Below are 13,182 nucleotides of genomic sequence, written 5' to 3'. Positions count from 1 at the left end.
AGCGGCTAACTGGTAGCGTGACCGGCTCCTAATGTGATTTGCGGCAAGGTCTTGATCAGCCTGTGGGGCTGTCAGCCAGTGTACACGGCAACGGTGTCAGATGGTGCGCACCGTGCCTGTTTGCCGATCTTAGTACTTAAATGAACACCACTACTGATACCGCTAAGGGAGAAAAAACAGATCAAAATGCATTCATGGAGGGAAGGGGGAGTGGGAGCACACCACGGAGTGTACAGTCGGCATACGCTTCGCCAGTGAGCTTCTGGTCCTGCACTGCAGTATGAGCACTGCATTAGCATATATCACAGAGCACAAGCAGCCAAAATGGGCAATTACTTATCACCCCGGTTCTCCCATCTATTTTAAAGTGATATTTGTGACATTTAAATTGTTCTTTATCATGCTGATCACTCCCAGACAGGCTGGGTTTAGATATGTAAAATGGCTAAACCCGCCAAATTGCCGTAGGAGACCTGAATGAAAAGTGCTGTTTGGACACCCTAATGGATCACTTTTCACACATTTCAACTCTCCCGCACAGTTGGTCATGCTTTACGAACAATAGGAGGATATGGTTTATGATGCCATGCTGTAGAATGCCCCGTTGTACCAATGCATCGTGCAAAATGTACAGGTAGCACGATAGGTGAATCCATTGGATAGGCCAGAAACACAAGGTGAAATTTAATAGGATGATTATTTTCAGCAAATGCAGAACTGACGACATTGAAAGGCAATGGTAAATAAAAGATATCATTTACGTTAATGATATCAGCGGTGAGGAATATTTAATAGTGTGTACAGGGCATTACTATTCCCCATTCCCCCATTAATCTGATGTATTGCTTCAGAAAAGCAGATTTTATCTGCCATAGAAGTGCGAGGGAAAACAATATGTACGCAGCAAAGTATCATGCCAATGTAAAGCCATGCACTGCAAAGAAATGTTGTTTTCCGAAACATGCTTATTTAAATCATATTCATGGAGTGGTTAAGGTGCATAAGGGGTGATGAAGATGATCTACCTAAGGCCAAGAAAGCAATTTTTACCTGGCAAAATGGTTTGATTTATAGATTGTAAGTAACAGCAGGGCCCTCTTGCCTCCAAGTCTGTCTGTTACTAAGTTTGTTTGATCATTGTCTACAATTGCAAAGCGCAACAGAATCTGCTGCGCTATATAACTGAAAATAAAGAAATCATTTATACTGCTTTATACCAAATAGCCAGGTCGCACCCTGCATTTTGTACCCGGCTCAAATGGGTATGGTATAATTTATTGACAGTCGGGATTCCGACAGTCGTTTCTCTGACATCGGAATGGACTGACAGGAGCCCGACAGGGGGGGAGCGAGAGTATTCAAGCCCCTTGCAGGCTTACTGGCAAGCACCTATTCTCCCTCTATGGGGGTCAGGTACCCCCACGAGGGAAAATAGACTGTGTAATGCAGGCCACACACGCACCGATTCCAGCGTGCGTTGTGGGCTTAACTAGCACACACAGCATCGCATCGTATGCCTTGTGCATACGATGTGCATGCGATGCGATGCGATGCTGTGCTAGAAAAAGCTAGTACAAAAAGTATGTGCAGCACATACTTTTTGTACTGTACGATGAGGTGCCACGGGAGCGTGCACCCCATCGTACAGCATCGCACCGCCGGCATCGGCGAGTGTGTGGGCTGCATAAGTTTGGATTCCGACTGTCAGGCTCAACCGGTGAGTCATCCAGCATCCGCTCAAACCCCGGTGCAACCTGGCTAGGAACCCATTTCCACTGCCATACTTACCCGGCATTATGCCTGATGGGTGATGGCATATATCTACGGGGTACAATTACACTACACAATATCACGGGTTGCTGCGTATTCATGTGCAATAACCCGTGATATTTTGGGCAATGTAAAAGTGGTATTATATACACATCCTTGAAAATGATAGAATGCTGTTGCCAAATGTAATAGCCTTTGGGTTTAGTGACAGGATGCCGGCCGATCTCTGAGGTTTTTATAAAAGGGGCAATCATTGTCCCTTTAAAAAAAACTCAGTTCACACAGCATCCTGAACAACCGTTGAATTCAGAGCTATTACATATGCCAAAGAAAAAGAGAACGAACCACAGGCACGGCCAAAACTGCTGTACTGGGAGTGTTTAATTCTCCCAATTGTGTAAAAGCAAAAGAAGTGGGTGGATGTACAGCGCTAGGTTTATAACTGGAGTAGGCACTACCACATATAAAATCAGGGTACTTCTTTACTTTCACGGCGCCAGCATGGCGCCGCGCGTACTTCCGGGTTACGCTCGCCACTAATTAAGTTAAATAAACGGAGTTAACGCCATGCCAACATGGATAGTTCATACCCCCACTATCCATGTTGGCATGGAGTTGATTTTAATTAGCGTGGCGAGCGTAGCGAGCCACCGAGCCCGCAGCGTGGGCGAGCGAAGCGAGCCCCGCAAGGGGACTCTGACGCGCGGCGCCATGCTGGCGCCGTGAAAGTAAAGAAGTACCAAAATCAGTTTATAGCATTTATTATGCAATCACAAACAATATTTTGAGAGCTCTCATAATAACAAATAGAATAAAAAAATATTTGTCAAAAACAATTGATATAATTGGACTAAAAGCTCCTGATGAAGATGTGAGTTAGCGTCGAAACGCGTTGAGCAGTATCTCTCCACCGCACCCCAAATTTGCACATTACCAGGACTGCACTATATCCTGCACTTTATTCCAGACCAGTTCTCCAATGGTTTCCAGGACTCTCATTTCAGCAGTATTCAGCAGTGTCATGCAAGGTATGCATATACCAAAAGGACTGCCCACAATAAAACTGCCTTGATCACCTGGACCCACTGGGTATTTATCCGGATTCGGACATTATTTCATGCAGCTATACCATTAAGGAGACATTCCAACATCTCCCAGTCTCCATCTGGTAAATATAACGTGCTGGTGCAATTCATATCTTGTGGAGCCCATCCTACAGAGAGCTTTTAGTCCAATTATATCAATTGTTTTTAACATAATTCTATTTGTTATTATGAGAGCTCTCAAAATACTGTTTGTGATTGCATAATAAATGCTATAAACTGATTTTATATGTGGTAGTGCCTACTCCTTTAGTTATAAACCTAGCGCTGTACATCCACCCACTTCTTTTGCTATTACATATGCCCACTGGTGTCAGCCAACACTTTCAGTGGAAAACAGGAGCACTTCATATGGGAAAAGCAATTTAAGGTGACTAAAAAACAAAACAAAACATGCAAGCAAACAAAATGTGAAAGAATCAGTACAGTTAAAAGTACTGATTCGGGGGTAAGGGGACAGGGACAGAGGATTAGGTAAATGTTTCAGGAAGAGGGGGTTTACAGCCTATTCTAAATATATTAACAAGGTTTCACTTCCACTGGGCAGAAACTATAGATGTATCCTGTTTAAAACAGGTTTCTGGGGCAAGTTTTTATGCCTTTAGTAAATTGAGGGGACATTTGCTGTGACATAATTTAACAATCTGGGCATCTCAACTTTGATTGTTTTCAAAGTTATTTAAAAGGTGAGTAAACACTAGAAAGATCTTGGTCCGAAATGCACGACCAACCAGAAGATATAAGGTCCGCCCACACTATGCAATATTTTAAACGCTATGGCTCATTTTGGCCCTTCTATGTGATGTAGTTTAAAATATTGCACTGTGTGTACAGTATGAACGTTCCGCGACAGTCAAAAGGTCGACATGGGGTTTTTCACTGTTTTTTTTTTTACCTTAATGTCGACATGGACGTAGTTTAAAGTGCACCGCATCCCCTTGCATCACTCGGCACACTATTTTATTCTCCCACCACACCCTAGTGGTAGGTAGGGCATGAAATACCGCCTGTCGGCACATGTTGGCTCAAAAAACAGTGAAAAACCCCATGTCGACTTAATGCTTGTTTCGACCTAATGACCTGTCAACCTAAACCCATGTCGACTAAATTACCATATCCCCCTTCATATTCCGTTCCTATCCAATCACATCCCAACTGTACAGGACACACATATCCTCTATCTTTCGTTTTTACATTTTCCATCCTCCTGACCCCTGTCCAAACTGCTGGGTCGCTGTATCATTCAGCACACCAGGCCTTTGCATTCTGGTGGACTTTATGCAATAAAGAATATATATCCTTGTTTGTCAATGCCTATTTCCCTATAGACTGGCAGCTTGCGAGCAGGGCCCTCATACCTTTGATTGCCTGTAAATACCCAGTTTGTTGTATCACCGTCTCCTTTTGTAAAGCGCAACAGAAAATGCTGCGCTATATAAGAAACTATTAAAATATAAACGGTACTTATTTGTTAGTTGGGCGCCCACTAAGCTATTTGCTTAGTTTTCCGCATACGCTCGCCACGCTTGCCTCAATATATAAAATCAACTCCATGCCGACATGGATAGCGGGGGTATGAGCGTACTGACTATAGTGGGCGCCCAACTAACATAAGTACCAAATAAACAAATGGGATGCAGTTAAGATCCCGGCGGTCGGGATCCCGGCGTTCAAAATCCCGACGCCGGAATCCCGACCGCCGAAATGCCGACACTTTCTCCCTCCTGGGGTGTCCACGACACCCCTGGAGGGAGAATAAATTAGTGTGCCGAGCGTAGCGAGGCACCGGGCCCGCTGCGTGGCGAGCGCAGCGGGCCCGCTGCGTGGCGAGCGCAGCGAGCCCGCAAGGGGGGACGATCCACGTCCCCCCCTTGTCGGCATTTCGGCTGTCGGGATTCTGAACGCCGGGATCCCGACCGCCGGGATTCAATACTGAATCCAAACAAATGCAGCATGTAACCATCAAACATCGATTCTCATTCTGCCTCTACTTATTGGTACACCTTCCATCTAGAAGTGTGCTAACAAGTGTGGGCCAGAGTCAAGATGAAAGGAACGCATAAGATCTTCTATCCAGAGGTGCAGCTCCACAAAACGAGCATTTATTTTGCCAACAACACTCCCTGTTGGCTGGAACTTTGTATTCCAGACGAGTCTGTGTTTTGGGCAGTGTACAAAGTGTTGGATGGAGCAATAATCAACAAAGGTGATGCAGTGTAAATCCAGGCGGTCGGGATCCCGGCGTTCAGAATCCCGATGCTGGAATCCCGACCGCTGAAATCCCGACACTTTCTCCCGAGCCCGCGAGGGGGGGGGGGGGGGGGCGTCGATCCACGTCCCCCTACCTTGTCGGGATTCCAGCGTCGGGATTCTGAATCCCAACAAAGAGCTGATGGTTGCTCCATCCAAAAAAAAAAGTACATATACAGTAATATAACTCAGTGACTCAAGAAGAAATGTAGAAGCAGTGGCATGGGAAATGTAAATGAATAGCATTTGATGGTAAATTGAACAAACATATATAGGTGACTTAATATAGTGTCACCAACACTTCAACATAAATCTATCCAGATGTTTGACTTTACTATAATGATTTTATTTCTGTGCCAAAGCAAGACTGTTAGACAAATAATAAAGTTATTATACAGAAAACACAAGCAAAATCTTCAATGTGCATTAAAAAATGCAATAAGTAGTAACAAAATGCCATACATTCATAACACCTGCTCATGCGAGTCTGCATGCGATTCCTCATCAGTATATGATGGGTGTACCAACTACAGGTTCTAATTTCTTATTATAATATATGTAATTTACTTTTTTTAGCAGTCATCTTGCACTGCATCATACATACTTATTAACAGAGACTCCTTCAGTTAGCCTGGCCATACACTTATGTATTAGCTATAGTCACTGTACATGACAGCAGCGGAGGGTTTGCAGCAGTTACAGGTCTGTGAGAAGTGCCACAGCAACGTCTATGAGTGCCCGGGCAGGTGCAGCGGAGTGCCGCACACGAGGGCTGCTATGGGCAGACAGGGACCTGTCACCTCCTGTGTGTGTGTCTGTCTATATGACACACCAGCAGCAGGGAGGGCAGCACACGTGTGTTCGCAGCGCGGGGATGACACACATCTGGCCGCTTTGTCGTGTTCTGGCTGGCTGTGTGTGTATATTAGGGCGCTATGTCTACACCCGGCTGGGTGACTCAGTTACCCGAATTTTCAGCAGTTCTCCTCCCGGTACTCTCAGTCACTTCCGGGTATGACTCTATTCCCCGCCCACCCAGTCCGTACGTCACCCGATCATCTTGTACGGAAACTGCAGAGGTCCAATACAAATGAAAAGAGAAGGCGGCGTGGGGACATCAGTGAGTGAGTCAGTAAGTATAGGAGAGAGACTACAGCAGCCTAATGATCTGCATGTACTTTCACTTTGAGCTGTGACAATTTTTACTTTCACTTTCAGCTGTAACAGTATTTAGGGTTAGGTCTCTCAGGGTTGCCGACCCTCCCGCATTTAGGGCGGGATGTATTAAAATACATCGCCGCCCATCGCGGCCCCCCCGCCGCGATGCCGCCGCATATGTACTAACATATGCGGCTGGCATCGCGATGCGGTGACGGAGGCCCCCCGCGATACCTGGAATGTGGTGTGCGGGGGGTCTCCGTCACCTCTCTGCCCCCTCCTGCATCCCTCACGCCGGTGACAGCTATGCAAGCTGTCCCCGGCGCCTCTTCCTCCCCCCTGCACCCGGAAGGACGTCCGGCTGCGTCACTAGGGGGAGGAAGGTGTTACCTTCCGGGTCCAGGAGGACCTGGACAAGGTAAGAGAGGGAGGGGGAGAGGGGGGTCGGCGGGTTTTTCGGCGGAGGCGACGGGCGGCGAAAAGAAGCCCATAGGCTTCTATAGGGTATCGCCACCCAAAGGTGGCGATACCCTACACTGCGGTGACGGTGCGGTCGGGTAATAGTACATAGGAAAATGCGGTAAAACGGGGGTTTTACCACATTTTCCCTTTAGTACATCTCGCCCTTAGTGGGAGTATCCCAGCTTTTTGATCCGGTCTCCCGGGAATATATGGGATCCTCCCGGCTTTTAGGCTGCCTGTCAAAAAAAAAAAAAACCCAGTGCAGGGGCTGACGGTGACCTCGCGGCTGTCCTATTAAATGCCGGCCGGGGTTCTGTAGGACCGGACGTGGTCACCGTCATAGCCCTGGCAGCGGCAGCACAGTGACAGCATGGGGCAGACGCGGGAGCAGCAGAGGAAGCGGCACGAGCAGCAGAGGGCAGCGCCGCAGAGGACATTAGCGTCATGGAGGGAGGGAGGGTAGAAGGAAGGATTTTCAAATTTGCAAAATGTAGCTCTAAAGTACACTCTGAAATGTACTTTGGATAGCTCCGCCCATGGCCCCACCCCATTTACATGCCGTAAACGGGGCGGGCCATGGGTGGAGCTTTCCAAATTACGTTTAAGAGCTCCAATGCCCCCTATTTCTTCTAACAAGCTGCTCTCTCCCGCAAAGCCCAGCACAAAATTCGGCAAGTATGGTCTAAATTGTAGTGGGTTAAAGGACCTCGGGGAGGAGAGGGGGTGGGGAGAGGAGGAGCAAGGTCAGTGGAAGGGTCCCAAAAGGACCCTCGCGGGCTCGCCACGCTCCCTGGTTACTAAAGGCAACCAATGGTGGCATGGATAGTGAAGGAGAAAGCCCTCCTTTAGCCTACTACAATTTACTATCCACCTCCACCCCCAGTCCTTATCCGTTCCTACCACATACTTGCCTACCTGACCCTCTTCATGTGGGAGAAAATGCTCTGTTTCTGGACTTCCCTGGTAATGTATGATTGCCATCACCTGTGGGGAGCTAGGTAAAGGTGTTTCACCACAGGTGATTCAATCATACATTACCAGGGAAGTCCAGGAGCAGAGCATTTTCTTCCACATGGAGAGGGTCAGGTAGGCAAGTATGTCCTACCTCCAATATCTGTTTTCTTTCAGCTCCCTCTCTCCATATCTAGCAAGTTTGAAACAGATCAGTGTCCCTGCAAAAATGGCTTTCATTTTCACAAAGGAGTAATTTGGTCCATCAAGAGACCTCTTGTGGGTATTTGCAGTACTTCACCTTATATTGCTATACTAGTAAGCCCGCTCGAAGCAAATGCTTCGAAAGCTAGTCTGCTACCTTGTGATTGCCTCTGTGTTTATGCGTGTGTGAGAGAGAAAGAGATGTCATTTCACTTGCTGCCAACAAATTGTAGTGTTTTGGAGATACACAAATGGACAAATATATATGTGTGTGTGTGTGTGTAAAACAATAGTGAGAAGAGCGCCTCCTTGTGTAATATCTTTGGATACTCTAAAAAACCTCCACCAGTAGGTAGAGCACTCAAAATTTTAAGGTGTTCCCTTTTCTAGTGGTATCCAACCACCTTTTCAATAGGCATGTGCAGTAAAAACTTCCGAATTCTCTAATCACTGCTCCACATCTCTTAAGGCCCCCATACACTAGGACGATTTACATGAGATTTCAGTGATTAATCACATGTACAGTGCCCAGATTGCATGTACATGACAAGAGCATTGCATCACACCTCCTAGGTTGCACCTGCAGCTGGACAAATCTTTTGCCGGGTCGCCAGGTCATCAGAAGCGCTGCTGCTGCGTTTCTGCAAGTTATCCCTGGTCTCCTCTTCCTGCTCCCTCCCTCTCCTCCTCTCCTACTTAGCGGCAGCAGCAGCCTCAGACTGGCTCTCTCAGGCTCCCTGATGGATGTGGCCTTCCACCTGAGTGAAGCCAGGACCTATATTCTCCTCACACCCGCCTCTTGAGCTCCACAAGCCGGATTGCGTTGATTTGCGGCCCCCGGAGCAGTACCAACGCTGGGCTGGTTCCTTTGAGCTAAGGGGACCCCTAGCCAGGGACCACTATACTTGGATATCCCTCCAGCAGAGAGGCAGCAGCAACTCAACTGATGTGTGGCCGGGAGCTCCGGTAATTTCCTCCTCCCTTCAGATTGCGGCCGTCATCTTGGTTGCTGGCAGCCCTGCTCCTTCTGCAGTGCCTAAATCTCTGATACGGAACCAGCCCTGTGATAGTGTGTGCAGCCAGAGAACAGCCAGACAGACTGACACTCCCATCTCTCCCTTGGGGAAAATAATAATAATAAAAAAAAGTTTTTAATAAATAACATAAGAAGCGGCTGCTGCTCCTGGACAGGGCAGAGGGCCCATAAGATAAATTGTATTGTACAAGTACTGTATATGCAGTAAGATAAATTGCATGTGATTTGTCACGGGTTGATAAATTGCATGCAATATATCTTATGCAAAATAAGCACACAAGGGGGCAACCATGGAATTATACAGCACACATGCGGGCACCCTTCGACTGATACGGGACACTGGGCAGCACAGCTGGACTAATATAGCACACTCCTTGCAGGTAACAAAAAAAAACACCTTTTTTTATTTTAATTAAAAAATGGTGGCAGCTCCCCCGGACTGATACGGGACACTGGGTAGGACAGCTGGACTGATTCGGGGCAGCCCTGTAGTACAAATAAAAAATAAACTTTTTATTTTCTGAGAGCCCCTTAGATGTCCCCCACAGCAGTCCCATATAAGAGCCCCCCTTAGTAGTAGCCTTAGTAATTCCCCCTTAGTAGTTGTACCCTCAATAGTTCTTCACTATACCGTGTTCTCACTGCGAGTGAGAACTACACTGCATTTACCAATAAAATGTCGGGGACTGCAGTGACGGACCCCCGTCTAATTTGTCTTTTAACACGTGTTTTTATGCAGTGAGAATGGGTCAACCCGTGTCTGCATACCCGGATCTCAAACACGGGTAAAAAGAAGGGTTTTAACCGGGTATGAGACCCGGGTATGCGACACGTTCACACTGCAAAAAAACCTGTGTTAAAAAGCAAATTTCCGGGTCTACATGCTAGGCCCGGGAATTTGCCTGCAGTGAGAACGGGTATTAGTATAGTTTCCCCCTCAGTAGTTCCCCCTTAGTAGAGGTACAAAAGTTCCTGCACCATAAGCTCCCCCTTTGTAGTTGTACCTTTAGTTTCCCGACATAGAGTTGTCCCCCTTGAGCAGCCCCCATTAAGTTAGGCAGCCTTTATCAGTTCCCCCAGTAGTTTGCCCCCCCTTAGTTTGTCCCCCATAGCTTCCCCTCTCTGCAGACAGCACGGACACATCCATGCTGTCTGACTTTTACATGCCAAATGAAGATGACGCCGGAGCTGGGACTTATATAGAGATCCAGTCTCGCGAGAATCCGATGGCGGGACCTATCGAACTCCTCGGATGCCCCCTCGGATTAGGTAAGTTCAGGGGCGTTTGGATCTCTAGGATCCAAACCTGCTCATCCCTAGTTAATAGTTTATTTTTGATCAAGTAACAAAATGCAAAGTAAATGAACAGAGGAGAAATCTAAATCAAATCAATATTTTGCCTTCAAAACAGCATCAATTGGACACTCTGCTTATTAAAAGTGTCATTAATGGGAAGAAGTGGCCAATTGATTTCCACAGCTGCAGGTGTTATTGCCCTACTGACAGCTGTTGTAGTGACTGCTGCTATGATGGGGTAAGGTCCCCTTTTTCACACACCATTTAAAATGGTTAACATTTAAATTAGTAAATAGAGATTAAAATAACAATACGAGATTTTAACGTTTACATGCAGCACTATTTCTGTCCTGCAGATGGAGACAAGCAGTAATAAATGGATACTGTATTGAATGAAGGTAACTTATAAATGGCAAACAATTGCTGGGAATCATTAAAAGACTAGTTCCCAAACTGTGAGCCTGATTCAGACCCGCTTGCAGCCTAGCAAACAGGTAAACGCTGCCTTACTGAATGTCTAAACCCCCCCCCCCCCCTTGCATGTGGCCGAACAGTAGAGAAATCATTTGATGGTCGCACACCATCGAATGGTATTTCTCACCTTTGGTAATAACAGTCAGTCTAGACTTACTTTTATTCCGGCCGTGGTCCGCCAAATTTGGGGCGGGCGATGTCAGCCATCCAGCCCGAGCCAGCATCGCCACACCTGCGTTCATAGGGGAATGCCCAGCATTTTTATGGAGATGCCCATAAAATGCTGTTTGTTCCCCTTCTACTGCCCCCTGCCCAGGGGCGTAACTACCATAGGTGCAAGGGGTGCAGCTGCTATGGGGCCCAGAGCTGAAGGGGGCCCATCTTTGCTGTCAAACTAATATGTTTTGCATACATTTATCACCATCAGTTGATATATAGGGGGCCCTTACAAACTTTTGCTATGGGGCCCACGAATATCTAGTTACGCCTCTGCCCCTGCCCACCCCTGGCCCTGCCTTCCCGGAGCGAAGGGCACAACGAGTGTGAAACTCGAGTGGTTTGCTCCCAGGGTTTGCATATGCTTAATTCCCGAACATTGGGGATGAATGTGGACCCAAATGCTTGAGCAGAATTTTTATTGTACTGCACATGAAATGTGTTTTATTATCACAAAAACAACACAGATAATAAATATCCACTAGGCAATGTCATCACAATCTGCTGCACTACTGCTGAGCACAGTATAATTGCATCTGCACTTTTTTATAATCATTAACTGCTTGTTAATTTTACCGAAGCACATCCCTGCTAATCCGACCACGCTGCCTGTGTTTTTCCTGCAGTGCTGCTCCTCCTAGGTGGATAGGCCTTTGCCACTGCAGGAACAAAACATGGGTGCAGTATCATGCATTTTGCTGCAGGTTCAATCTGTCGGATTGGACCCATCAGCGGTACAACGCGGGTGCTTTTTAGCACCCACGATGTGTTGGTCTGATCCATAGGTATGTGACAGCGGTGAAGCGCCGCTGTCACACACCTACATTATGTGTAGCAGAGGAGGCTGAGAAGCTTGATCCGTGTGGCGCAGGGAGCGGGGTCCCTGAGGCACTGGGGAGTAAGTCAGCAGGGTCCTAAGTAGCACTATTTGAGGAAAAGACTGGGAGGTTGCTAATTGGCTGAGATTCAGTCAATCAGCATCCACCCAGTCTTTTAAAAATGTTTTCAAATTCAGCAGTGCTTCCCGCGCCGCCGCCTTGCAAATAGCGCTAATTAGTTCCCAGGCCACTTACTGCCCAGTGCTGCAGGGATCTTGCTGCCCGTCCCAGACCCCCCTGCCTGCCCCCCGCCACTGCCAGCTCCCCGGGGATATACATGCAATAAATCGCTCATGGTTTATTGCATGTTTAATTTGGCACATCAAGTGCCAAATCGTAAGCAGCCCCACGGGGGCTCTCAAGATCAAACTGGTCCGACTTGTCCTTAGGACAAGTCGGACTAATGTATGGGGGCCTTTAATTGACCCACATTGTCCTCTGCTGTCTCAGTAAAACACCCACATTTCTCTCAGTGGTTATATTATTATAAAGGGAGTCCTTACCAGTGAAGAGATTGTCCTCCCTGCCCCATGGTTGAGATGTCTGCAGCTTTCCTCAACCACAGCCAGCCCCTCAAGTATGGATGTCCATTAGCTCAGTGTGGCCTGGCCAGGCTCAGAGGTTTAGTGCGGCATCAGCCCCTATTGTAGGGTCCAGGAACAGGCTCCTATTGATCCAGGCCTGGTAATCATGTCCCAGCAGTCCCCCCATGATGGTGGACCTGCCTGAGAGCATTATGGCCTTTATTCGGATCTGATCGCAGTACAAATTTGTTTGGAAAATGGGCAAAACCATGTGCGCTGCAGGTGGGGCAGATGTAAAATGTGCAGAGAGAGTTAGATTTGTGTGAGTTATTTTGTTTCTGTGCAGGGTAAATACTGACTGCATTATTTTTACACTGCAATTTAGATTTTAGTTTCAACACACCCCACCCAAATTGAACTCTCTCTGCACATGTTACATCTGCCCCACCTGCAGTGCACATGGTTTTGTCCATTTTCCAAACAAATTTGTACTGCAATCCGATCTGAATAAGGGCCTATGTCTCTCTATTTTCAGTAAACACATTTTTCCCACTAATATTTGCCACCTACATGTTTTCCTCACACCACTCCCTAAAGCAGGGGTGGGCAACTATTTCGGCTGGGGGGCCGCTTTATACTTCGAGTAAATATTCGAGGGCCGCGTGTGTGTGTGTGTGTGTGTGTGTATATATATATATATATATATATATATATATATGTATATATATGCAGCAACAAAGCATGGCACTCACTGATGTATCCTGATGACATTCTGAATTGTGGAATGAAACGTTGATAAACTTCTGAGAGTCATTTGATTTTGTTCACCGTGAGCGCCACGCTTTATTGCTAAATACACA

The 13,182-nt window shown here is 47.0% G+C and overlaps 1 protein-coding gene across 3 annotated transcripts in view; it reads right to left on the bottom strand.

The window, feature by feature from the left end:
• The window catches only part of ATG5 (autophagy related 5), a 210,880-nt gene extending 204,673 nt beyond the window's left edge, over window positions 1–6,207 (bottom strand). Inside the window, exon 1 of one of the 3 annotated variants that reach the window (XM_083176953.1) lies at window positions 6,090–6,207. The gene's annotated coding sequence lies outside the window, so the exon portion shown is untranslated. Of the gene's footprint in view, window positions 1–5,585; window positions 5,677–5,727; window positions 6,049–6,089 lie in introns of those variants that run through there. The other 2 variants (XM_083176954.1, XM_083176955.1) reach the window with 2 other exon arrangements.
• Between the last annotated feature and the right edge of the window lie 6,975 nt (window positions 6,208–13,182).

Source organism: Crinia signifera, chromosome 3 (genome assembly GCF_055691185.1).
Source record: "Crinia signifera chromosome 3, ASM5569118v1, whole genome shotgun sequence".
NCBI classification, from domain to species: domain Eukaryota; kingdom Metazoa; phylum Chordata; class Amphibia; order Anura; family Myobatrachidae; genus Crinia; species Crinia signifera.
Note: the sequence above shows the minus strand (reverse complement) of the source record. Positions and strands in the feature narration are given on the sequence as shown.